This window comes from Monodelphis domestica, chromosome 7 (assembly GCF_027887165.1).
Source record: "Monodelphis domestica isolate mMonDom1 chromosome 7, mMonDom1.pri, whole genome shotgun sequence".
Taxonomy (NCBI): Eukaryota; Metazoa; Chordata; class Mammalia; order Didelphimorphia; family Didelphidae; genus Monodelphis; species Monodelphis domestica.
Window position 1 is genome coordinate 285403755 of NC_077233.1, and position 27299 is coordinate 285431053.

Below are 27299 nucleotides of genomic sequence, written 5' to 3' on the forward strand. Positions count from 1 at the left end.
GCAGTTTGTAAAGGCTGCAATCAAGGCTGAAATACCAAAAACGGGGACATGAAGTACCATCTGCAGCTGGAAGCATCTCTTTCCAATCAGCTTCTTCTGTACCACTCCTCATTCAAAGAGATGTGGGTGACTTAGAGAGACCTAGTGCCTCTGGTATAATGGCTTACTGAACCCTTTTCAAGGCTGCTCCTCCAGCTTTAGTGTTTACTTGTGACTCCACTCTCAAAACCTTCTCGGGGGTGAAATAACTTGCCCAGAGTTACACAGCTAGTGTTTGAGGCCAGATTCAAACTCAAATCTTCCTAAGTCCAGGTCTGATGCTCTATCCCCCTAGCTGCCCACATGGCACATGGAATCATATAAATGTTAGCTATTAATACTATTATTTTTTATTATTATTGCTACTCAATGATATTCTCTACTACAAAACTAAGATTGGCTGCCTCGAAGTTGTTTCATTTTAAATCCATCAGTTCAAATCAGTGAAATTCCTTGTTCACCCTATGTCATAGGCACCATAACAATTTGTATCGAATTACATTCAAGGGACAATGAACAGAGAGGGAGCCACCATATTTCTGTTTCAGAGTCAGAGACCCTTCTTAGACCCCCTCCCATGGAAGAGATTATGTAGTGAACATCAGAGAGCCATGGCATGGATTTGACCTGATTGGGGACTGGAAGGTGAGAAGGATCTCTAGAATCACCCAACCCCCAGGTCTCCAGCAGCCTTTGCTTTGGGCATCAGGCAGATCCCTGGTCATGTAAACCACCTCCATACACACATACAGTTTCCCTCTCTCAGGTCCCGATAATCAAACTAACACTTCCATTTCTTCTGTAAAACTCTAGAAGAGTCTACTTCCCCATGGCTTCCTTCAGAAACTTTGTAATTCTGAGGCTGGGTGTTCTTTTCTTGATTTGGGTCCCTTGTTCTCTCATCCCCATCTAAATCTATCCTCTCTGCTATCTCTACCAGGGGTTCTTAAAATGTTATCCTTCAAAACAGAATAAAACCACCCCAGACCTTCAGTTTCTTATTAAATTCCCTCAATGACTCTTGGCAGCTAAAGCAGGTAGGTGGGGCAGTGGATAACGTGCCCGACTTGAAGTCAGGAAAACTGATCTTCCTGAGTTCAAATTTGGCCTCAGACATGTATTAACTTTAATCATGGGTAAGACATTTTAGTCCTATTTGCCTCAGTTCTCATCTGGAAAATTAACTGGTGAAGGAAACATTTTATTCTTGTTTAGCCACTTCCAGTTGTCCCAACTGGAGCATAATTTTTTTGAAATTTCTCCTGCCTTATTCCATTTCAAAGATTCCATTCTGTTCTGGTGTTTTTATCAAGAATTTTTGAAGTCCTCTATTACAAGTCTATACTTTCCCTTGTAGACAAAGTGATTATGCTGAGTTTTGCCAGTAAGTTATTCTTGGTTGCAAACCTATATTTTTTCCTCTTAGAATATGGCATTCCAAGCTCCACTGTCATTTATATGGTAATTGACCAGTTTTGTGTGATTCTGAGTGTGGCTCCCAAGTACTTAAACAATCTTCCTGTCTGCTTGTATCTTTTCCCTTTAACTAGGTTTTAGGTTATGATAGTTTAAATTTTCATTTTAGGATTTCTTTTGAATTTGTTTAGCATATTCTCTTTTCACTTTGTTGCTTGGTTCCAAATAGGTCTAGGCAGTTTTAATTTCTCATTGGCGAATGGAGGGAGAGAAAGAGAAGGTTTTCTGGCAGCCTGATGTTTATTAGACTACCTTTACTTTATCTGCTTTCCAAGTACTCTTCCAAACTTCCCTATTTCTTTCAAGAGCATCACACCATCCTTCCAGTCTCCCAAGTCATCTCAATTCCTTCCTCCTCACTCTATAAAACTGGCCAGTTGTCAAATCAGATCATTTCTACCTTTATAGTATCTCTCAAATCTATCCTCCTTTCTTATCACATGAAAATTCCTGTATCCCCTCCCAAGTGTAAAAATAAATTAGCGAGTTATAAGATAAAATATTTAGACGGAAAATCTTTTCCAATGTAGGTTCAAAACTGTTTAACTTGCCAATCAGGTTCAAATTGTTCAGATTTGATAGAGGTAATCAAAAGCATTCTCAGTGATGAAGTGAAGCTCAAATGTGAACTTCCCTTCAGGGCCAGGCTCAAGGATGCCAAAGAGACTCATAAACATAAAATATTTATTGAAAGATATAAGAATAAAGGATTTCTAATTCCAAGAGATTCTAAATCCACCCAAATAAACTCCCAGATTCCACAAGGAACCGCTTCTCCTGTGTTTCACAGACTACACTACTCCTACTTGATCAGACTAACCCAAATTTATACTAATAAAAACTACTGCTAACATCCTTATAAATCTCAACTTTGCCTTCAAATTACAAAATAGCAGAGGCTAGCTGGTTGAGTCAACAAGAATCAAGTTAGGACTTTGAGTCTTAGACTCAAGAGTCCCAACCAAAGACCAGGTTTTTCTTTGACCTCAGAGTTAAACAATCTATAAAAACCACAATAGACATTCAATAGTGTTTCCCCAAGTTGGAAAAGGAAAACACTGAGCTCCTTCAGGTCTTTCCCTCAGAGAGAGGCAAAGATGTTCCCTCCTCCAGCCCTGAGAGAGAGTCTGAGAGTGTGTCTCTGCCAACTGCCAGAGAGAGTAATTGACACAGAAAAAGGGTTGTAGCTGTCACACCTGAAATTAATGTGCTCTCAGCTCTGCTTCAAACTCCAGTTCTTTCTCCAGCAGCCACTTTACTTCTTATCTCTAAACTAATGATACTTATTTTCTAATATCATCCTTACACAAGTACACTATCTTAAGAGCCCTCTACTCAGTCTCCCTCCCTGTATCTCACTATTCTCCTCTTCATGGCTGCCAAAATGATTTTTTCTAAAGCATGGATTTGATCCTGTCACTCTTAATAAACCACAATCACTATCTCTAGGATAAAATAGAAACTCCTTTTTGGTCTTTAAAGTTCTTCATATCTTGTTTTCAATCTTTCAGTCTCATTAAATATTAATCCCTTTGATTGTTGTAATTCAGCTTTTTAACTGTTCCTCATACACAACATTCCGTCTCCCATCTCTGTCTTAGTTGTTCTCCCTGCTTGGAATGCACTATTTTCTCAACCCCTACCTCTTAGAATCACTGCTGCCCTTCAGAGCTTAGCTCAAAGTGCCCCCATTTAGCCTTTCCTGAGCTCCATTGCTACTGGTTCCTGCCTTTCTAAAATTACCAAGTACCTATTTTTAATTTGTTAACCCTTCATACTCAAAGAGGACCCAAATGGCATCCTGGGAGATGTCTTGACAAACACTTAAGTTGAATTTAATAGAAACAAAGTTACACAAAGTCACTCTTCCAGTCATGGAAGTCCAGTAGCAAGACTAAAGTCAAAATAACTGATGATGAATTGAAATGCAGTGGCTGACCTTGTCTTCTCTGATGACTGGCTGAGCTTTAAGTACTCCATAGTACCTGCTTCTGTCATCTTCCCATATGGGGCCGATGGTGTGTTCAGGAAAAAACAAGACTTCTGGGATGAGGGCTTGCTGAGCGCTTTTCACATCTGCCCCCCAGCTCTCCCCTGTGACGCCAAGAAGCTGGAGCATGAGCAGAAGCTGCACCTCAGCAAGTAGTCTTGACAGGAAAGCTAAACCAGATCAAGGGTGACTGACAGATTTAAAACCTATCTGTGAATTAGCACGCATCGACACCAGGAATGTAAAGAAGTCCCCTAGCAGAAGAGGCGAAGGAACATTTTTTTGTTCCAACTACTTTTAAATATACCTAAAAAATGTACGTCTTGTCTCCCCAAGACAGAAAGGAAGCTCCTTAGTGACAGAGGCCCTTTCACCTTTGTCTGTCATTCTAGCAAATTCGTATTTCTGGCAATGCCTAAGCATTTCCATACCTGGAATTCTCTTCTTCCACTGAGCCTACTGATCTCCCTGGCTTCTTAAGTCCCAGCTAAAATTGTATCTTTTAGATTAAGTTAGTCATGCTCCCCATTTTCAAGGAACTTGTACTACAAAGGACATCTTAGACAAAGTATCAATATTAATTAGATCCTAAAGACCCTTTGTTTGCTAATGCCATCAAGGTGATGCTTGGAAAACCACAGCTTAATACTCTCACCAACTTAATCAGTTAAATAATTACCCTCTTTCTCTGCGAACTGCTAATATCAAAAGTCTTGTTTATAAATTTCAAATTTCTAAAACATTTTGTGCCTTGTGAATAAAATGTCAGAATGTGACTTTTGAAAAAGACAAATAAAGTTGTATTTTTTGCTGAAAGCCTTCCCCAACCCCTCTTAGTTCTTGGGCTTTCCCTTTGTTAATTATTTCCTATTTATCCTGAATATAGCTTGCTTTGTATCTATTTAAATATTATCTCCCCCATACAACTGTAAACTCCTTGAAGACACGGACTGTATTTTCCCTCTTTATATCCAACATTTAGCACAGTGCCTGGCACATAGTAAGCGCTCAACAGATGTTTATTGACTGATTAATTGAAAGACCTTGAGATGATTCCGAGTCTGTTATTCTTTATAACATGTAGCTTAAATAGCACATCTCCAAGAGACTCTGAAGATTCCCTTGGAATCACCCAGGCTGTGGACGACATTGTTCAAAGGTTTTCTAAGGAGGGTTAAGTTGTCTACTGGAAATAGAGTCATGGAGTGAAGAATATTCTCACAGGTTTTGAGCACCAAAAACAGAAGTGTAGAGTATGAGAAGCAGCACGAGTAGCTGAGCTAAGAACAAGGAGATGAGTATGTATACTCAAATGAGTATGTAGATAAAGGAATAGACTGTGGCCCAAGTGGACTTAAAGCCCACTCTCAAACAGCATTTGTGGGAAATGAGCACATCCAGGCAGCAGCTTTTTCTCCTTTCACAAGTTTTTCTGATTATGATTCCCCTCACAGCAATTACCTTGTTTAAACGTTTTTCTATTTTGTTTGATGCTGTTAGTAAATCTCATATGTAGCAAAAGTGAAGCTTGTTCAATTCAATAAGTCCGTGTTTATAGAATGAAGAGACAAGAACGCAAGCCCGTGAAGTCAGACTCGCCCTATTTTACACACATGCTGGGGTGGGAGGTCTGAGCTAGAAAGACTCTGGATTTGAGCTTATTCCTCAAAGAGACCCGTTCCGTTGCCTCAGAATCCAGAGAAAGAATTACTAAGGGAAAGAGTCAAAAGGGTGGAAGGCAGATGGAGAGCCAAGCCTGGAGCCAGAGGTCCTGGGTCTCCACCACTTCCCAGCTGGGTGTCCCACGGCAAGTCTCAGTTACTCTAGTCTCTCACTACCACTCTTTGGCCGTAGAAACAATAGAGCGTTGTTAACTAGAAAATAGCTAGAATCTAGAATAGAAAACAGAACTAGAACTACCCAGAGGTCAGAAAACCCACTCAGTAACCCGTAAATGAGGCTTAAGCATTTAGTCCCCACGCAGAGGGGACCCATCAAATCCCCTCCAAAACCACATCCCTGGGAGAAGGCACCACACGAGCTGCTGCCTCCCCTGGGAGAAGACCCAACGCTCAGCAGCAACGCCGGAGAGACACGAGCCCTGAGAGTCAGTTTATATACCTTTTGGGACGCCTACAAAGACTGCCAACCACAAACAGGTGTGTAACCCTCCTTGCAGGCTGAAACAAATGGTCAGCTGAAACAAATTAAAGGCAAACATCAAACTGATAAACTGGGCTTCAAGAGAGGAAAACTTTCATCCAATAGAGAAGCCTCCAAAACAAAAAGGTGCTGAACGTTCAAACCAAAATAGGGGTTCTTGGCACTGGGGTTTCTCAAAAGGGTAAACTGAGTCATCCAAAAATCCATGTGGACAATGTCAATTCTAACATGAAGAGTAAAGGGTTGTTGTTTTTTAATTCACTAGGACAGAGTGAGAAGAATTTGTTGTGATTGTGTGTAAGAAATATTGTTTCACGCTCAGAACATCACAAGGTCTCTATTGCTGTATGTAACTTGGACTAGCTTCAGAACACAGAGCTAAAAGGGTTTTGTCATTTCCACCACTTATTTGCTTTCCTGTTTCTTTCTTGTTGCTTCCACTCTAAAAGCTGCTATTCATTGAGGAAGACAAATAGGTTTTTTGTTTTTCATCTTTTTTCTAATTCTATAACGTGATTTGCTTCTTTCCAAATTTACCGGCTTCCGGTGTAACAACTTCCACTGATGCTGTAAAGCAACACTTAAAAAAAACGAGGCATTCAAATGGAATTCCACATCAGGACATGAATCCACATTTAAAACTATTCAAATCACAGGATTCACGGAAGCTGGGCAGGGTCTAAATGATTGACAGCATCTGAGCCAACTTTTCACTAAGAAGGAACTAAGGCGCTTTTCCTCGCGTCTCTCATCGCTTCCTTTTAAAAGCAAGCTGACCCAATTATGACATACTCTCTGGCTCACCATCCCCATCTCCCTGTAGGGTACCGCTTTCTAATGTTTTTCCTCAGGCTGGGTGAAGTCTCTTCATCCCTCCGGCCAAAACCATCCAAGTAGCTCCATTGTCGCTTCACAGCCAGAGAAAGGAATATAAGGTTAAAACCCCAAAGGGGGGGGGGGGGGGGGCAGGGCAAATAGTGAAGCTTTACATTAAAAAAAAAACATTTTAAAATACAAGTCGGCTAATTCCCTCCAAAGGTACCACATTGCATAATATTCATAACAGATTTTCTTTTTTCTTATTGTGTGTGTGTAATGGGGCTGAGGGGAGAAAGGGGTTGTAGAGGTAGAAGGGAGAAAGAATAAATATTTGATAACTGAAAAATTTTAATAAATCAATGCATAATGTAGGAATGCTGTTTCTTCATTCAGTAATATAATATTGATCCAGAAAAACTGAAGAGTAGCATAATAATCAGGACTGCTATGCCAAATATTTATAATATCTAAGTTGCATGCAATGAAAAGTTCTCAAATTATAGAGACTTAAGAAAATAACTAAAAATCATGTGAAATAGAATTAGGTGTATATTATCCCTATTGTCCTATTGACAAAAGCAAGTCAGATAGAACCTCTAAGATACCATCATGCCTCATATTATAATATGGATTTTGTCATTTATTTCCTAGTGAAAAGAAAGGGAGATGCCATTCTGTGTTTAAGATGCTGCCTGCCAGAGAATGTGACTGAATTTCAATAAGATTTTGAAATCTGTCACCTAGAAGACTGGCATATAATCACAACTGGCTAATTCCCTCTAGGGGAAAAGATGGCCTTGATGAAATACTAAAATTTTCAAATAATTGCAATAAGTCAAAATAAAAATTTAAGGCTACTGGATCAATTGTGCCTTGTGATTTAGAATAGTACATATTTGACTTAGCAAAATGCAAAATATATATAATGAAATTTTGCTTGCTAATAAAAAAAAAGCTCATAGTAGCAGCCAGTATCTTTCATTTTAAACTTGGATTTTGATGAGATGATGCGCCTGACTAAGTCTTAAATATTCATGAGTATTAGCACAGTGCTTCAGTTGGGCAATTCTCTTAAAATGAAAGTTAGGATAAGGCCTTAAGATCACTTCTGTAGCGTCTGAGCAAACTTTTGGTATATAGCAATAATTTTGTTAGTATGAAGCACTCAGTTGCCAGTCCTTTGTGACTTATAAGAGAATCGCCTCAGGCTCTGAGTGGTCCAGGGCCACATAGCTGGTATCTGCCAAAGGCAGGACTTCAATGGAAGCCTTTATGCCAAGGGGAGCCGTGTGGAAGTACAGCGTCTCTAAATATGGGCACTCGTCTTGAAACTTTCAGCAGTTATTCTGTTTTCTATTGATAAGTCGTTATTATCATTATTTTAAAAATCATCCTTGTCTTGCTTGGTGAAGTTCAAAAAGTCGTTATTGTTTTATTCCTATTATTTTATTCATATAAGTAACTCCCCGTGAGGAAAGTCCAATTCTACCAATGAAGACTCCTCTACAGCCGAAAGGTAACATCGTTCAGTATGTCTTGGAGAAGGAATCCATATCCAGGTCTTCTTGCCTCTGAGGCAAGCTATAGATGGTGATGCTGCTGCCAGCATTTTTATAGTGCTTTTACGGTCTGCACAGCACATGACGAATACTCTCTCTTGATTATCACCACTGAGGGGCAGGTGCTGTTATGATCCTCATTTTACAAATGAGGACACTGAGGCAGAGGCTAAGTGACTGCATTAAATTGTAAACTCCTGGAGGACGAGGGCTGTCTTTTTAGTAGCTGTATCCCCAGCACGGTGCCTGGCACCTAGAAAACACTTAAAAGTTTATTGGATTGGATCTGACCACAGTCACACAACCAGTAAGTATTTGATGCCAAAACTGAACCATGTCTTCCTTACTCGTCCACGGTGTCACCAGCTGCCTCGTGATATCATTCTGCCTCTAATAATACCTGGGAATTTCGTCATATTTTCCCACACCTTGCCGGCTTTATTTCAGATTTTTAGAACTGTGCATTCTTAGAATATTTTTGCCCTGATTCCTGCCTTGTTCAGCAATATTTTCATCATGAAAGGATTTGCATAGGAGAGCTGCTTCCTCTGGATGTTCTTGTAGAACTCACTAAACCAGCTTTTCCCCAGGTTCCCTTTTTCAGGCCAGCCCGACATTAATGTCAAGTCACTCGGGTACAACATCAGCCGTCAGGCTCTCCGAAGCCTCCTGGTTCTATTTTAAAAGTGACTATTTTGACAGCTCTAATTGCGGAATATAGAAATGCCAGCCAGGAAGCTGCCTCTCAAAAGACTCCCTTCCAGAACCAACCTTATTAAATGTTAAACATGAGCATTAGGAAGAGCATGCATTTTACATAGGCTGGTTTGGTTTCAACAAGATTTCCTCATTGGCGTCGCTGGTCAGTCAGCTCCCTACCACTGAATTGCTTGAATTATTCACCAGGCATGTCCCTGTCACAATCAGTAAGTTAACTGGAGCAAGCTGTCTGCAGGAAAGCCCTGGCACAACCAATGGCTTTTTTCTGAATTAAAGCCCAGGGATCATCAAATGGAGGAGTTTAAGAAAATTCATTTTCCTCATTAAAAAAAATTATCACGAAGCTTTTATTCATTGTTGATGGGAATCAGCCACATGGTGAGAGCAATAACCTGAGCTCAAGTTGAAAAATTGGATTTTTCCCCCATACAGAGAGAGTGACATGGTTTCTAAAAAGATAAATTACAGAATTAATTGCAAAACCGCAAGGATTGAAGAAAGCACTTTAATCTGGACAAATATGTATGAAATTTTCATAGTATCCTGCATTCTAAAAAGTGGTTAAAAAGGCACCACTCAAACCTCCTGACGCCTGTCACTGTAATTAAAAGTAAAATAATCTAATAAGATCTGGGAATATAGGATTAGCATCCTACTTTCATAGAAGCCCTCTTTAGCCACAGAGAGGACTAACTGGATGGCCTGGATTTTCTTCCCCACTATCGTCTATTTCTTCAATTCTCTTTTCTGCCACATCTTGAGTAAAGATTCCAGATTACCCACAGCATAGATCCATAAACTGAACCAGTGAGAAGGGAAGGCTATTCCTCCTGCGCTCTCTCTCTCTCTCTCTCTCTCTCTCTCTCTCTCTCTCTCTCTGCCCTTCTCTCTTTCTTGCTGTCTCTCTCCTCTCTCCCTCCCTCCCTCTGTCTCTCTCTCCTTCTCTCTCTCTTTTTCGCTCTCACTCTCTCTCCCTCCCTCTGCTTCTCTCTCTCTCCTCTCTCTCTCATTCCCTCCCTCTGTCTCTCTCCTCCTCTATCTCTCGCTGTCTCTCTCTCCTCCTCTCTCTCTCTCCCTCCCTCCCTCTGGCTCTCTCTCCTTCTCTCTTTTTTTCTCTCTCTCCCTCTCTCTCCCTCCCTCTGCTTCTCTCTCTCCTTCTCACTCTCTCCCTCCCTCTGTCTCTCTCTCCTCTCTCTCTCCCTCCGTCTGTCTCTCTCTCCTTCTCTCTCTCTTTTTTCTCTCTCTCACTCTCTCTCCCTCCCTCTGCTTCTCTCTCTCCTTTTCTCTCTCTCACTCCCTCCCTCTGTCTCTCTCTCTCTCCCTCTCTCTCTGTCTCTCCCTCCTTCTTGTTTCTCCCTCTCACTCCCTCCCTCTGTCTCTCTCTCCTCCTCTATCTCTCTCTGTCTCTGTCTCTCTCTGTCTTTCTCTCTCTCTCTCTCTCTCTCTCTCTCTCTCTCTCTCTCTCTCTCTCTCTCTCTCTCTCTCTCTCTCTCTCTCTCTCTGTCTCTGTCTCTCTCTCTATCTCTCTGTCTCTCTCTCTCGTTTATATTAGATTCAAGGAATGGGCTTGGGAGTGTTTCTTTCTTTTTCTCTGTTGTTTGCTCCCATCAGTTTCAGGTGCTAGAGGAGATTCCCGTGGCATTTTGGGTTCAAACCATGGCAACTCTAAAGCCAAGATGGCAGGTAGGATGGTGCCACCAGCCAGTCTGACAGGACTGCTTTGAGAAATCAGGATCTCTGCCACTTGAGCTGAAGGTGGGTTTGAACTTGGATTTGGAATTATGCTCTCATGGAATTCTTCCCCTCCCCAAACACTTAATGTGGTCTGGGGAGAGGACTGTGCCTTCCCCATGTCAAGAACGCAAGCTTGTGTGTGTGTGTGCTTCTTCATAAAAGCTCATTTGACCATGAGTAACTAACTAGTGGTACTGGAGAATAGGAGACCACTCCCTCCCCTTAGAGGAATATCCTCAGTAGGGATGGAAGCCATATGCAGAGAACCTGGCCCTCGCCCCATCCGAATCCTCTCAATGAACTCTTCCAGTGAATTACAGTGGAATATAATCTCCCTGGCAGTGGGAGCCAGACTAGTCTTCAGTACTTGAACAGAATTATAGAAATAGTTCATCATTTTTATAAGCCCAAAACCATGGTGTAGTTATTTATTTACACGTCTAAAGTCTCCTGTTTGAACAGAAGCTCTTTTTTAACTTTATTATAAAATTCTGTAGTTCAAAGAGCTTTATTAATGCAATAAATTAACTTGGTACCATTTTTGTAATAACTAGCAAATGGCTTCCAAAAGTCGTAGCTTCACTGGAGCTTGTTCTCCAAACACTTGCTTGAAATGTTCATTACAGTGTTTTCCTGGCATGAAATTTGGACTCCTTTGTAAACTGATTTTACCTTTCAAAGAGAGCTGAATATGATATAGGAGAAGCATATTATCTGAAACTGAAGATGACATAGAAAAGCAGAGTATCTTCTGTTCATTTTGTAGCACTGAGAAACTTTTGAGCAAAAATGCTGGCGTGCCCCCCAGTGCCACAGACAAACCTTAGGGCAGCTAACAGCTGGTGCTCAGAACGATTAGGGTGATAGATTAGAGGTCTGAAGCCATTCATTCTCAGACATAGTCAATGTATTGATTTGTTTTGCTTAAACAGGTTTTTTTCATCTTTTTTTTCAAAGGTCCATAGCCCTTAGCACACAGTAGACACTCAGCAAACATTGATTGAATTAATGATTTATTCTTCTCCCAGAATTTCTATGGATTTCCCAGTGGCAATCTGTTATAGACTTTAGATTTTCTAAATGACTCGATATGTGGAAGCATACCAAGTGCTCTTCCCTGAATTCTCTTTTTAGAAATATCTTAGAAATGTCTTTCTCAGTATTGTAGTCTGAAGCCTTTAGATTACTATGAAGGAACAGCTTTATCCATCTTTCTTTAACTATCGTTCTTTGAGTCTATTATTTTAGCTCTGAATCTTTGTCCAATCTTGACTGTAAAAATTTGTCTGTTGCTTAAGAATATCATAAACTGTAACTTCAAAATGACTTTTATAGGGATTTTAGAAGCATGGGAGTAACTCTGCCTTTCTTTGGACTCTTTTCTAAGCAGAAATGTTTAGGATTAGTTTGATCTATAGTCATAAAAATTATTGATGACAGGATTATGTCTTTAAAAAAATTAGATTGCTTGGTAATTAAAGTTTGTTCAGGAACAAAACTTATTGACACCTGTAGTACCCTCAATCTAAAATCAAGGCAACTAGAGATCTTAAAGAATCAGTTTATCCTGCACAGGTGGTAATGAACAATTACCCTGTGCATCCTGGGTTTCTGAAGTGCCTTATGAATCAAAAGAAAAGAAATTCAATTATGTTCAATCGAATTTTTGTATTAAGCACATTTCAAATTATTTTAATTCTTCAAAAATTGGTATTGAGAAATACCAATAAGATTGTTTTAAAAACAGGAATATTACCTAAATAATATGATTATTAAAAAATAAGAATATTACCTAAATATGCATATGGCAGGTACTGATTGATTGAGTGTATGAGGGCCAAATAATCAGGGGTAATAAACCCACTGTCACAGCCAGAGAGAGAGAGAGAGAGAGAGAGTAAGCTTACTAAGGATGCCAGCTCCTTGCAAGCATGGGAAAGTGAAAAAGAAAGAGAGAAAATCATAGGAATAGAAAGAGCAAATGCCTGTGTATCTGGAAGGACCCCAAACTGCCAAAATACACAGCTCAGTGATTGTAGCTGAGTATTATCCATTCATAATAACAAAGAGCAACACTTTTATAGAATATAGCAGTTTAAGCATTACATCATTCTTAGGGGTGTAACTTTCTCACAGAAAATTGCTTGTGAAAAGACTTTAACCAAAGCATTTCTACAAACCCAAGCAATTGAGGAATATTGACAATAACTTGAAGATTTACAGGGATTGGGTGCAGAGAGTCTGGGTCATTTGGTCATAACCTTACAGAAGCTTCTTCAATCATCAAAATAATGAACAGCTCAAGGATATTATGAGGAAGCTTTTCAAGCTCTGATTGCATTTTGGTTGTAGCTAGACAATACTTTTCAAGCTGCTATTTTGAGATTTTAGCCTTGCCAAAGAAATCTCAGGCAGTCTCAAAAGCGTGTCTTTATGGCTGCTTTTCCTCAATGGTCCTAATTTGTTCTTCCTCCTTCTTAGGTTCCTCCATATACATATGGGTCCTACGTTGATACAATTATTCAGAATATTTAAATGGTCTATTTCCCAAATAACCTAGAAACATAGGAATTTTCTGGATATATTTTCAGGGATGCTACTGTTCTAAACTAGTGGCAATATAGAAGTTTCTCTTCCTTTTAAAGACATGGCATCTGTGTTTCTGTGAAGATAAACTAGAAATAAATGCATGTGTGCCATACAATGGAGAGATGAATCCTATTTAGCATGTAAGTCCCACATTCTACTTCAAACGCTCTCCCCATTAAAACGTTTCTTCTGTTGTGAAATAGAAACCCACAGATTCCATATAGACAATTTAGGTAAACAGAGTCAAAAAGTCAAATTTCTCCAAGTCAAGGTAGAAAGTTAGATTTTATTGGAAGAGGGCCAAGTCCTCCAATAAAAGTATTCTCTTGCATTTATTACATTGTTGGACTCCGGCAAGAGACAACGCCCAGAGCCTGAGACCTGGTTTATATAACAAAATGACATATCACAAGACATAACATCATATAGACCTTATTTTAGAAAAAGTTACCCAATTACAAAGCTGATTGGTGAGTTCATTTTGGAAAGCCCGTATTAGTCTAAAGGTCAAGTCAGATGACCATTGCCTCTCTCTCATCTGATCTGGGGGGAAGGATGGCTATTTTCAAACAGGGAAGGGTGCGGGATGTTTGCGCCATATTGGGACATGAGATTCAGACAGTCAGCATCTTGTGATACAGGGAAGTACACACTTAGGGAGGGGTTAGACATCCCTTTAGAAACCGTTTTTATGCTTTAGTTAGAAATCCTTGTAAAAATCATGAATTCTACTGATTGTATTAAGATTATAATGGAATTTATACTAAACACTTTAGAATCACAATACTGATTGTCTTAAACTTGTCACTGTCACTAAAATCCATTCAAGTATAAGGGGATAGGGGCCTTCCCCCCCCCCAGACACTTCTTTTTCTTTTTGATTTTGTATAACTATGATTAATCTTCCTCTCTCTTCCATTATCCTCTCCTCCAACCTCTGTAATGTCCTCACTTCTTAAAGAATAAGTATAGTCAAGCAAAACAAATTAACAGACTTGTCCTTTTGCCAGTCTTTTCATCTTCTGTACCTCTAGTCCATTTCCTTTTTGTCCAGCGTGGGAAACATGCTACATAATTTCTCATATGGATATATCCAGACTTCTCCGCCATGCATGCCCCCCAAAAATCTCTTCACTGTAGAAGATAACTTGGGTCCTGGAATTCACATCTCAAAGTATCTTCCCCTCAGTTGCCTTCTCCTTTTATTGGATGACTTCCCAGAACGTCCATTTGAGAAGGGAACTGAAGCCATCCATCTCTTAATCTTGCACCAAGCTGCAATCCTGTTAGGTACTTTCATCCACCTTTTTCAACACCCTTTAATGTGTTGTCTTCTCCCATTAGAATTTAAGCTCCTGAGGGCAGGTGTTATTTTTCTTTTTGATTATAATTGTATTCCCATGCTTAACTTGGTTTCTGTAACAAATTAAATGCCTAACAACTGCTCATTGACTGTTGACCACATAACTAACATCCCCAGTCTTCTAGCATAATGATAGATCATTGGCATTGCACAGAATTCTTCAGTCTTTCAAAGTTATTTTTTCTTACTAATGTTGCAATCATAATGTAAGGTTCTGATTCTACTCGCTTAATTTTGCATCAGTTATTACAAGTCTTCCCAAGATCCTTGGACTCTAACTTTGAGTCTGTCCCTTTTGTAATGTCACACAACAATATCCCATTATAATGAGTTGTTTTAATTTAAATTTGTTTCATTATTAGTGATTTAGAATTTTATGTGGTTGGGTATAGTAAAGTTCTCTTTACTTAAAAACTAACCATTCATATCCTTTGACCATTTATGTATTGGAGAATGTCTCCTCTTTATTTGAATTTGTTCATTATATATGTGTATATATATAGGATATCATTAATCAGTGACAATATTTCCTATATATTTGAATTAGTTCACTATATATCTTGGATGTCATTTATCAGAAACATTTGTTCATAGTTAACTCTTTCCATCCTAATTTTATCTGTGTTGTTTTTATTTGTGCTAAAGCTTTTTAATTTTAAATAGTCAAAAATGACCTTTTTATCTTCTTAGATTCTGTGAGAGTAAAAAGGGGTTAATTTATAAAAAAAGGTTGGACTGGATTATTTAAGAATAGGGTCACCAGGAATTCATATTAATTTCAAAGAGATTTATTTACAATTTATTTACAAAATATAGAAAGAGTGAAGTAAGAAAATCAGAGAGAAGATAGGGAAAGATATCTAGCCTAAGCACTAAGTAATTTACTCCCAGTCCCTGGCTCAACCTGGGCAGGGAGAGTTAGTCCTTAGCTGGCCTCGGCCCTTAGAGCCGAGAACCTGGAGATACAGGGAGCCTCTCTCAAAAGGATAGGTCTCTCCTGAGGCTAGTCTCTTCAGAAAAATCCAGCAGTTAAGAGTCAGCTTTTCACTCACCACGTGTCAGTCCCAAGGGAAGAGATCTAAGAACAGCCTCACTAGGAAAAGGGTCTCAGGTCCAGTCAGCAGATTCTTCTCCTGTCTCAACTTGAACTCAGAACTCCAAGTAAAAAACCCAAGTAGAACTCCACTCAGTAAGTTGTAACTCCCTTTTAAAGACATTTTCTTTTGTGTCACTTCCTGAGCCTTCCCCTAATTTTATCTACCAATTACAGTTGAAGCTTTGCTTTAAGACTGCCATGGGAAAATTAGTTTAATTCTGATTCATCATCCACTATTTCACATGTGGGTCGCACTCAAGTGTTAATGGGGTATTTACACCTTTGGTGATTAAATCTAAAAATGGGCAGATTTCCCCACTCAACTTTTAAGTAACATGTTTACACTTTTGGTGACTAAAACTAAAAATGGGCAGGGGAGTTAATTTAAATCAGGGGAGAGTTAATTAATTTCATTTTCACAATCAGAGAAGAGTTAAATTTAATCTTCACATCCTTTCAATTCCTTGTTGTTAGGCATTATTTCCCTATCCATAGCAGTCAAAAGTTTCTCCTTCCTTCTTCCTCTAATTTGTTTTTTCTAAATCATATAGCCATTTGACATTTATTGTAGATTATTGTGTGAAGCATTGGCCTAAGCTTGATTTTGGCAAAATTATTTTCACATTTTTCCTAACTGCTCTATTAAATAGTGTGATCTTAACACAGTAGGTGGGACTATTGTGAGTGTGAAACCCCCAATCCCCTTTTATGATTATAATAGTGTTAGCCTTGATAATTATTTTAATAACATAATCATTAGTCTTGACTTAATAGTCAAATAATACCAGTTTAGGGTGGTATCAAATCTTGTTTACAGGCATTTTGATCTTAAGCCTATAACCCAAGAGTTTCCACTAAGCCCATCACACCCTACTCTGTGTATGACAACAACAGCCAAAGGGAGGTGGAGGGCTGCTCTTGGGTGCAAACTTTGACCAAAAGGAGGTGGAGGGTAGCTTTGGGGTCTAAGCTCAAGACAGTCAATAAGAAGGTGGAGGGCTGATTTGGGGTGTAAGCTCAAGACAGTTAGAAGGAAGGCAGAAGGCTACTCTTGGATGCAAATATCAGTCTTATCCAACTGTTGATGCCTAGTATTTCAAAATAATTGTCAGCAGAAAAAAATTAGGCCTCAACCCCTTCTTGTATCTCTAAATAATATTAAATTCAAATTATCCAAAGGGGTGTCCAGTAAATCATTACGAGGTTTATCAGCAATGGACACTAAAGATGACCAATCATGTAAAGGTTCTCTGGAAGTTGGCACATCGGGGAGCAAGGTTGCAAGATTAAGAACTCCATAGAGTTTTAACATGATATGTTCATTATTCAATAGGGTTATCTCATATCTCATAATCCTTTGATCATGCCTGTGTCCTGTGTCTTAATAACAATGCCTCAACCTCATGTGGGCACATTATGGTCAGAAGGCATCCCAATACTAGATCAGCAGATTTGGTTACTAATAAAGCTGTGACAGCTACTCCTCTAAGGCATGGTGAAGCTCTTGAAGCTACTGGATCCAGTGGGGCCAAATAATAGGCTACCAGGCATTGAACAGGTCCCAAAAGTTGAATTAGAACACCCGAAGCTACCTCTTTCTGTTCGTGGGTATATAAGTTAAATGGTTTATCATAATGTGGGATGCCTAGAGCAGGGGCAGACAGAGTAACCTGTTTTAAATTTGAAAGAGCTGTTGGGTATTCCATTTCCAATTTAAGTGGTTCAGGGACTGAATTTTTTTGAGTGGTACAAGGGGTTTAGTGATTTCCCCATAGCAAGGGATCCATTGCTGACAAAATCCCATTGTTCTAAGAATTGCCCGCAATTGCTTTTTAGTGGTGGAGCCCTTAATTTTTGAATATTTTCGATACACTTAGGAGAAATAAAATGGACCCACCAGTTAACATGAAGCCTAAATATTGTTCTTTGGGGAGATACCACTGAACTTTGTCTTTGGAGAAATTATGACCTCTCTTATGTAGATCCAAAAGGAGATGCTTGCTATCCTTGTGGCATGCTTCAGCATTTGGTGAAGCCAAGAGCAAATCATATATTGAATTAAACAGCTGTATTTAAATTTAATGGCATCTTTATCAGCAGTTAAGAATTGTGTAAACAAAGTAGGGCTATCCATGAACCTTTGAGGCAAACAGGGGCCAAATTCACTAAGAACCTTTCCAGGTGAAAGCAAAGATATGCCTGGAATCCTCATCTATAGAAAAGAAAGCTGAGCACAAGTTTACTACTATAAAGTATATAGCTGTGCTAGGAATAGAGGAAATAATAATGTTTATATTGGAAACTATGGAGTGTCTCTTTATAATGTGATTGTTCATAGCTCCCAAATCATGGCTGAATCAACAGAGATGCTTACCATCAGTCCCCAATTTTGACTTTTTAACAGGAAGTATGGGCATATTATATTCATATTTACAGGGAATTATGATTCCTTGGTCAATTAGTGAATTTATTACTGGGGTAATGCCCTCAATTGCCTCCTTCAAAAGAGGGTACTGAAGAATGGAAGGAGGTGGGCTAGATTTTGATTTAATTTGGACAGGGACAGCCAATTTAAGTAGCCCAACATCAGAAGATGATGTGGCCCAGAGAGGCTCAGGTATATCAGTTGGGATTTCAAAAGTGGGAGACTCCTTCATCTCATAATTGTCTGAAAGAAGTATAGGGGGAAAAGGATTCCTCAGGTAATTCCAGTAACATGGAGCCATCTGGAGAACAAGTTATTGTGGCTCTAAGCTTGCATAAAAGATCTCTCCTCAGCAAATTTATAGGGGATCCAGGCATCAAGAGGAAGGAATGTTCTACTTCCAGGGGTCTATAGACACCATTCTAGGGGAAAGCTTTGGAACCTTTAGGGGTTCCCCCCAATGCCCTCCACTACATTTATTGACCTGATAGAATTGCAATCTGAATTAGGTGTACTATTCACTATAGACCTGGAGGCTCCAGTGTCTAAAAGACAATCATAATAGGCCTTACCAAGTTTTAATATTATGTGCGGCTCATCAGTATGGGGAGGGGGGTCAGTGGATAGGGACAATGGGCAGTAAGACATCAGGGTCTGGAAAATCAAAGGTTGAATCCTCTGATTCCTGTGCCCCAGCCACCACCCCAACCCAGACACTTTTATAATCTTTGGGTAGTTCCTTGAGTTCCCCTCTGAGGGCATTAGCACCCTGAGTAGTTCGGGGACAAGCTCCACTTAAGATATACTGTTGCGAGTCATTTGGTTTGAATTATCAATTGCCTGATTTATATTCCTAGAACTGTTATCAGTCATAAAGTTGTGATTCCTAAAATCATTATTCCAATTATTATTTCTATAATTATTTCCATAATTATTATTTTTCCAATGGATATTATTTCTAGGAACAAAATCCTAGAGTTCATCATTATGTGGCCCTTCTTTCCACAGAAGTGGTAGGTAAGGGACCAATAGTTAGATTATTGGAGAGGGGCATACCCTTTTTCTTGTTTATCAATTCTATCACTTAAAAAGTCTATTTTCTTCTGAATTGTGTCCAGTAAATTATTAGTCTCTTCCTGTTTTTCTTTATACCCTTTAAAAACAGAGGGCAGCTGGGTAGCTCAGTGGATTGAGATCCAGTCCTAGAGATGGGAGGTCCTGGTTCAAATCTGGTCTCAGACACTTCCTAGCTGTGTGACTCTGGGCAAGTCACTTGACCCCCATTGCCTAACCCTTACCACTCTTCTGCCTTGAAGCCAATACACAGTATTTACTCCAAGACAGAAGGTAAGGGTTTAAAAAAAAACAGAAATAGAAGTTCCCCTCAATTCATCAAGATCCATCTCAGGATGCATTTGAAGTAATCCTGGACCACTTTGCAACTTTTGTTGACAAAGTGTTGCCTTATTTGTCTAATATATCTTTCTCTAGAAAGATAGAAACGTTCAGATATCTACCCCCAAACTCAATGAGCCTATCCATGAATTTGGAGGGTGTCTCATCATCGGATTGTTTAAGGCTTTCAAATTTGGTCCATGCATTCAGCCTTTTGGAGCATTCTCACATTGCTTTTAGAATGGCCTCCCTAGAACAATATAATTGCAAATAATCCTGGGGATTGTTATAATCCCATTCAGGATCCTGAGATGGCCAGTGTGCTGCATTGTGCTCTCAGACTTTATTAACATGAGAAATGATCTTATTTTTCTCACATTCTGTTAGAAAAGTCTGGATCAGATTTTCAACTTTATAAAATGAATATATTGAAAAAATATGTCAGTCATCTTTTTTATGACAATTGGTTCTTCTTCATAATTAGGGGCACTACATTTCAATTCCTTTGTATCTTGGGGTGTGAAAGGTGTATGGTGTGTTAGGTTTACCACATCCCCATTGAGTCCTATTGCAGCCACTTCCCTTAAGAGGAAAAGAAATTCATAGGAATCAGTCAATGGTCGTGGTTTCATAGTTGATTGTGGAGATATCAAGGCATCATGGGTAGGAACAGGTGTAGTAGGAGGATGAGATTTCCTCCAGGCTGGCACTGGTCATGGGGTGGGAGAAGGGACAGGAGAAGGAGGCAATCTGAAACTTTAAAGGTTCCTAATTGGGCGGAAGCCAGAAGGCTTTCTTGCAGAGTAGCATTCATGCTGCAAAACATTGTAATCAGAAGGGTAAATGAAAGGGGAAAAGGAAATAATTTTTGATGTTTTTTTAAAATTAAAAAAAATTTTTTTATTATTAGGAGTGGGGGTTGGATAAGGGGTAGGAGTATTCTATCTTATTTTATTTTATGGTGTTATGTGATTTTATTGGATTTTATTTGCAAAAAGGGTTTTGCAATTTTTTTAATTTATTTTTATTATTGCTGCCCTCTGGCATAAGAAAACAGTCACAGCAATGCAGCAGAGAAAGAAAAAGTTGAGTACTCAATACTGACTTCTAGTGGTCAAGAGGCAGCACTACAATAGGGAGGGGTAAGGGACATGGTTAGGGTGGGGGTGGGAGTAAAGGGCATGATTAGGGTGGTCCTGTCTAGCATAAACCAAAATGGAGGATATGACCACAAAACTGGGAGAGTTTGGGGTTTATGTTTGTCCCAAAAGCAAAATCACTCCAGAGGGAGAGGTGGGAGAAAGACAGGTTGAGGCAAGGCAGGGAGGGAGTTCCCGGAAGCAGCCTGGGGTTAGGAGGTGACCAACTGCCCGGTAAGAGAAAGGGACTTCTCCCCCATGCTGTGCTGGGGCTGAGGAAGGAGTTTAAAACTCACCAGGAGGCACTGAGGCAGAACCAGTATGGGAAGAAACAGGGAGGCCACCTGGGGGTGGGTGGGCTGTGTGTGAGAGTGGCAGCAGAGCAAGGGGAGCTACAGGGCAAACCAAAATAGCTTGGGCACAGCAGAAGAGGCAAGCACTGCCCCACCCCACCAGCAGGGACAGCTGCTGTGGAGGCCATGATGGGGTAGGTGAGGTAGGTGGGCTGCTCACAGTAGCAACTGCTTGAGACAATGGGGATGGGCATAGCTGGGGTGGCTGCAGCCACCCAGGGAAGGAAAAACACAGGGCTGAGTAGAGAAAACTCTGAAAATTTGTATCCTTTCATGATATGCCAAATATGTAGATTAAAAATTAATATCCAAAATACTACTATTACATTTAATAAGATTTATTAATAATAACTTGAGGCAAAAAGGAAAAAGAAAAGGCTAGAGAAAAAGAGAAGAACCCACCCAACTGCACAGGTGGGAAAAAGAGAGAGTTAGGAGTTACACACAGCTTAAAAACACTAAAATAACACTGTTAACATAATGAAGGGAAAAGGATTCTTGGGACAAGAAAAGAATTCTGGGAGATGGAGTCTAAGGGTTCAAGATTTTCTAATTACACATTGTAGGTTTTGTTGATCATATACTTATGTGGACTTAATTCATATCCTGCTATTTTGTGGTTTTAATTCATATGCTGCTATTTTGTAGAAGCAATATAATTGTTCCGATTGATTTTATTTGAATTTCTAGGATTTTCTAAATAAATCGTAATGTAATTGGCATAAGGCAAAAGTTTTGAATTTTACCTATGATTTCTGCCAGAATTTGATTTTCTAGTCTTGTTGTTATACATGTACCTGGCATTTCTGCCTCTATATAAAATAATAGTGATGATAATGGAAATAACTTGTTTTGCCCTTTATTTTACTGGATAGGTCTCTAGCATTTATCTATTACGTACAATGTTGGCTCTTTTAGACAGATAATATTTAGCATATTAAGAGAAAGCGCATCTATTCTTCTTCTCAGATTTTTAAAAACCACTTTTACTTTGTCAAAAGATTTTCCAAAAAATTTTAAAAGATGTTTATTTATAGCTTTTTGACTAATATTTTATATATTATTTTATACTAATATTCACTGGAAATATTGCTTTATAATATTCATTCTTTCCTTCATATATCTCTCTGGTTTAGACTTTAGGACTATATTTGTCTCATAGAAGGAATCTAGGAGGGATTCCTTCTTTCTCTTTTTGCAAATAATGTCATTCTTTTGAATGTTTGATAAAAATAATTTTTAAATCAATCGGATCCTTTATTTAAAAAAAGACTCAGTTTTCATTTATGATTCTGTCATTTTTTTAAAAGAGATTTGGTTAGGGGGAAGATAGGTGGCTCAGTGGATTGAAAGCCAGTCCTAGAGAGGGGAGGTCCTGGGTTCAAATGTGACCTCAGACACTTCCTAGCTTGTGTGACTCTGGGCAAGCCACTTAACCCCCATTGCCTAGCCCTTACCACTCTTTTGCCTTAGAACCAATACACAGTACTGATTCTAAGATGGAAAGGAAGGAGGTTTTTTTTTTTAATTAAATAATAAAGAAATTTGGTTATTTACATTCTCTATTGTGCCATTAATGTATATCTTTTGTAATTTTTAAATATTCATCTATTTAATCTAAATTGTCAATATTATTGGAAGATACATGATGAGATAATTTCTGATACCTTCATTTATATCACCTTTATTTGTTGTGATTTTGTCTAGGTTTGAAAGTACCAAAACCATAAAAATTTAAGGCATAAAAATTCCTTAATTTGATTAATTCTTACATAAGTACTTAACCTGTGCTACCATTTGGTTCATAACATATACAGTACTGAGCTCATTTATTATCTCTGATGCCTTTAAGAAGAATGTCCTTTCCCTATTTGTTTAAAACATATCAATTTTACTGTTGCCTTGATTATTAACCTACTTTTTAAAAACTCACTTGAACCATAATAGATTTTGCCTTGGTCCCTTATTTCAATTCTGTGTGAATCTTTATGTTTCAAGTGTAGTGATTGTACAAATTGGGCAAGTCTCACCTCAGTTCTCACATGTGCTGGTAAATCTGGTCTCTAGAGGGCAGTTAACTGCTGAGAAAATCAAACTGATACTATCTATAATTGATTCGATTCTGTATCATACTCAATATGTTGCAAATTTACCTAAGCCATGTTTCTTTGTCTCTGAGTTAAGTTAATCTTTCCTCCATAATCGAAGTTGTCCCATAAATCACCTCAATTCAAAGAGACATATTGCCTCTATACTTACTGCCCTCAGTAGGGAATATAGATTAATATTAATATTCACTCTCTCACATCAACACACACATACCTGTTAAGATTAAATTAAATTTCAGTCCTTAATTTCCATAGAGTTTATTAATATTTATTTGAGTAAAAGAAGCAGACAATTAGAGAGAGAACCTATTTCTAACTAGCCACGTGGGTGCTTCTTCACGTGGCTCTCTCCTCCATCTTCCTTTTGCCACTGTACCCAAGGGAATCTGAACTTCCTGGAATACCCTCTTTTATATCTTCTCCTTTACCCCTGGATCCTAACCTCATCCTATCTGGGTCCTGAGCCAAAGTCCATGTCCCGTGACCCATGCTGGAGCGCACTCACATGACATACACCAGGACACAGTCAGGACCCCAGGACGTAATCCTGGGAAGGGGGTTCCCTTCATACATCCCTCAACCTCCAACAAGGAAAAATAAGATGATTTTGTTACTTAATGCTTTTTTTATGTATCCTCAGTCCTGGTTTAATAGGGCAAAGTGTCTCTTCTTCACTAAGGGTTCAGTTAATAAATATTTATTAAGCACTTCCAATGTGCCAGTCACCATATTACACACAAAAAGAAGGAAAAAGATAGTCTCTACCCTCAAAAAGCTCCCAATCTACTAGAGGACAAAACAAGCAAATAAATATGTATAAAGAAGCTATATTCAAGATAAATAATAACTAAAAGAAGGGACTAGAATTAAGAAGAGTTTGAGGTTTTTCTGGAAGTGATTAATGGATTCTTTCTATGTGAATTTTAACCTTCAGTTCTAAGGGATCTGGACAATTTTCATGTATGATTTCTTGAAACTGGCTAATCTGGTTGTATTTTTGTTTGGTCATAGTTTTTCAGAGAATCTGAGGCTTCTTGGATTGTCTCTTCTTGACCTGTCTTCCAAGTCAATTGTTAATTGTAGATACCTTACATTTTATCCTATTTTTAAAATTCTTTTCTTTTGTCCTAATATTTCTTGTTATCTCATAAAGTCATTGAATTCTGATTGCTCCATTCTGGTTTTTTAGGGAATCTATTACTTAATTAAAGTTTCCATGATCTGTTCTAAGTCATTTATTCTCCTGCTACATTACTCTTTCAGAGCTCCTATTTCAATTCTAATTCCATGTTTTAAATCCCTTGCTTCACTTCTTAAAACCATTCTTTTAACTGCTATTGCCATGTCATTTTTCTTTTGTGACTATATGTGTACTCATTGTGGAATAATTCTCTTTGTGTGGGCTTACCTCTCGGGAAGAATAGTATTAGGTCATAGAATTTCTTCTTTATGATTGTTGGTCCCTTGTGTTTTTCTTGGCACTTTTTCCCAGCATTTGCATACATTAGTTCAATTTAATCAGGGTTTGAGCTATATACTCTGATATCACCCATCTCCCTACTGACTTCTGGAATAGACTTAGAGGAGCTTAACTCTGTTTCTTTTTGTCTTTATCATTGTCCTATCTGGGGTCTTCTTCATATATTTATTGTGCTGTATATGACATGAGGGCTTCTCTAACTCCCTGAATGTAGTAAGACTCTCTCATCTTATAGATAAGAAAACTGAAAGTCAGAGAAGGAAAGTGGCTTACCCAAAGTTATATAGTGGCAGTGCTAGAATTGAAAACTGGGTCCTCTGGCTCTAAAACAATTGTTTTCTTACAAGTAGCTTCTCATTGAAAATTAAAACAATTGTCTACATTTTACCATCATCAGCATTTTGTAATATTATCTCTTTTCAAATGGAACCTTAAAATTTCATTGATAAGTAGAATAATTTATGATGGGAAATCAGTATTAAATATTACAAATGTTTAATTTTATACTATTAACTACTACTCTCTTCAATTATGAAAGACATTTATAATATATTCTAATTTAAAATGACTAGTAATTCTCCTTTGCTGAATGATTTCATTACAACCAAATGAAAAAGCAAAAGTCATGCTATAATTTTACCTAAAATTTAATCAAATGAAAAAGTACTTCCTCCTCTCCCTTCATCCCCAACCATTTAACGGGATTATTCTCATTTCAAATGGAATTGACATTGAAGATAAACTTATTTATGTTAATCTGTACTTTTCCACATTTTAGCAAATGAATTTCCCTTCTTTAATAGACAATTCTTAATTGCTGATGGTATCTGTTATACTGTTATTAACTAGTTAATGGTATAGAATTTGCACAATGCAATTTGTTATTCATACATAACTTAAAACAGCAGAGACTAAGTAGTCATTAGTAGAATTTAAATCCCTGAGACTCACTCTAGCCTAATTAAATATTCCAATTTGATGAATCAACAAACCTTGCTTTTGCTTTTCTTTAACTGGGAATAAGGATTATAGCAATGAGAGAAATATGGAATTAAATATGTACATAAAAATATGTACAAATTTTATGTACATTTAAGTAATGTGTGTGAATTTACACCCTGAATTTTGTTTCATAGAAATTAAAAATAAAATTATTTACAAGAACTAAAGTGTTTCAATAAAAATCTCAACATTATGAGGGTTTTTTAATAATCTGTAAACATCTCCAAAGAAAGGAATTATTTACCAGATATATAGTAATTAGAGCTAAATCTGTGAGATAAGAAAAAAAAAACAGAAGGATAAAAATTATAAGAATTAATATTGAGAGAATTAAGAGGTTTAAAACACTCAAATTCCAAGGGTTCTGAATTCAGGACAGCAGTACCTAGCCTTGGCCAGAGCCTAGTCCTAGGATAGGAACTGCTGTTGGAGGGACTGTAACCAAATGCCCTTTTGTACTCTCCCCCTTCCTCTAGAAACATCAATCTCTACACTGACATGTGAAGGAAAGGAAGAAATCAAAAAGGAAAACTGATGAATTGAAACTCCAGAGGGACTAAGAGAAACAGGACTGTTATTTCATATGGGATCCATATGTCACTGACTGATTACTCAGGGCAGAGACTCTCACAAGAATTTTAGTGAAAACCTCAGAATTTTTCAGAATATATCAAAATGGAAATAAAATCCATATAGGAAAAAATCAGTAGTTAATTTAGGTGTGAAATTAAAGTTTTTCCAATGAAGAAAACTAATCACTGAAAACATTAAAGAACACTAAGTAAGCTAGAAGGGTTGAACCTATAATGGAGAATCTCTCTAGTGAAGTAAAAAACAGATTAACAGAGAACTAACATAGCAATGGCCACCAATACCCAAGAACTATAGTCTACAACTACCAGAAAAAAGAAAAAACTCACCCTGTATAATTTCTATGGAGAAAAATAGTAGACTACAGAGGAGATAGCAGAAGGTGACAAACAAGCAAACATATTCAAACTTTACAAAAAAAAATTGAAATTGATTTCAAGCTCTCCAGGAACTCAAATTGGAGTTTGAGAACCAAGAAAGATAGTGAAAACTTGGCAAGAAAAGTGGGAAATAGTTCAAAAAGAAAATAACAGTTTAAAAGACAGAATCTCCCACTTGGAAAAAGAAGTCCAGAAAGCAAATGAAATGATAAGCAAATTGGAGACCAGAACTGATCTGCTGGAAGCCATGAAAAGCAGGCTAGACCAAACCAAAAAAGAAAATCAAAAGATCATAGCCGAAAACCAGACTTTAAAGACTAGAATTGGGCAAGTAGAAGCTAATGATCTCACAAGACAGCAAGAATTAATAAAACAAAGTCAAAAGAATGACAAAATAGAAGGAAACAAGAAATATCTCATTGAGAAAGTGACAGATTTGGAAAATAGGTCCAGGAGAGACAATTTGAGAATCATAGGTCTACCTAAAAACCTAGACATAAATAGAAACTGACATCATACTTCAAGAAATTATCCAAGAAAACTGCCCTGATGTTCTTGAACAAGAGGGCAAAATAGTCATTGAAAGAGTCCATAGATCACCCTCTACATTAAATCCTCAAAAGACAACCCCTTGGAATGTAACTGCCAAATTCAAGAGCTTCCAAGCTAAGGAGAAAATATTGCAAGAAGCCAGAAAGAGACAATTCAGATATCAAGGAGCACCAATCAGGATTACACAGGATCTGGCATCCTCCACACTAAAGGACCACCAGACTTGGAATGTAATATTCCAAAAGGCAAGAGAATTGGGTCCTCAACCAACGACCACTTACTGTAGGAAGGAAAAGAATTAAATGGGTTTGCAAACAGAGAGTAGA

General features: G+C 38.2%; 1 long non-coding RNA gene across 1 annotated transcript; it reads left to right on the forward strand.

Annotated features, from left to right (window-relative positions):
• Positions 1–5093: 5093 nt before the first annotated feature.
• LOC130455354 (uncharacterized) lies at positions 5094–26156 on the forward strand. Its single transcript, XR_008913270.1, has 2 exons — positions 5094–5664; positions 25927–26156. It is a non-coding gene; the product is annotated as an uncharacterized LOC130455354 (long non-coding RNA).
• The last annotated feature ends 1143 nt before the right edge of the window (positions 26157–27299 follow it).